We start from the raw sequence: 574 nt of genomic DNA on the forward strand, positions 1-574 counted from the left end.
TTAGAATTAGAAATTTAGTAAAAACTAGCAAAAATTAGAAAAAAACATCTGTGTTTTTTTCATTTTCCCTCTGAACCCCACCGTCCGGTAGACGGCCGAGGGTCCCGCCAGGAGCTCCCCGGACCTCGGGACGCCCAGCCCGGGTGCCGCACCGGCGGTCCAACCCGCCCAGGTCCCAGGCCAGCTCCCGGGAACCCCACCGTCCGGTAGACGGCCGAGGGTCCCGCCAGGAGCTCCCCGGGCCTCGGGACGCCCAGCCCGGGTGCCGCACCGGCGGTCCAACCCGCCCAGGTCCCGGGCCGGCTCCCGGGAACCCCGCCGCCGGGTAGACGGCCGAGGGTCCTCTCCGGAGCCGCCGGCCAAAATCCCCGTTCCCGGCAGGCCAAGTTGCTCGCAACCGGCTGGCGTTTTTGCTCTAAGTCCCCGTTTTTGGCAGGCCAAGTTGCTTGAAAAACCCTGGAAGATTTGCCGGCCGCATCCGACCCTCGCTCCATCGAGCTCGGCCTGCCTGGCCGGGTTTTCCCGGTGGTGTCGTGGAACTCTGCCCGGTTCGCCAGGGTCATCAGGCACCCTC

Source organism: Sceloporus occidentalis, unplaced genomic scaffold (genome assembly GCF_023333645.1).
Source record: "Sceloporus occidentalis isolate IW3139 unplaced genomic scaffold, rSceOcc1.0.p SCAF_48, whole genome shotgun sequence".
NCBI classification, from domain to species: domain Eukaryota; kingdom Metazoa; phylum Chordata; class Lepidosauria; order Squamata; family Phrynosomatidae; genus Sceloporus; species Sceloporus occidentalis.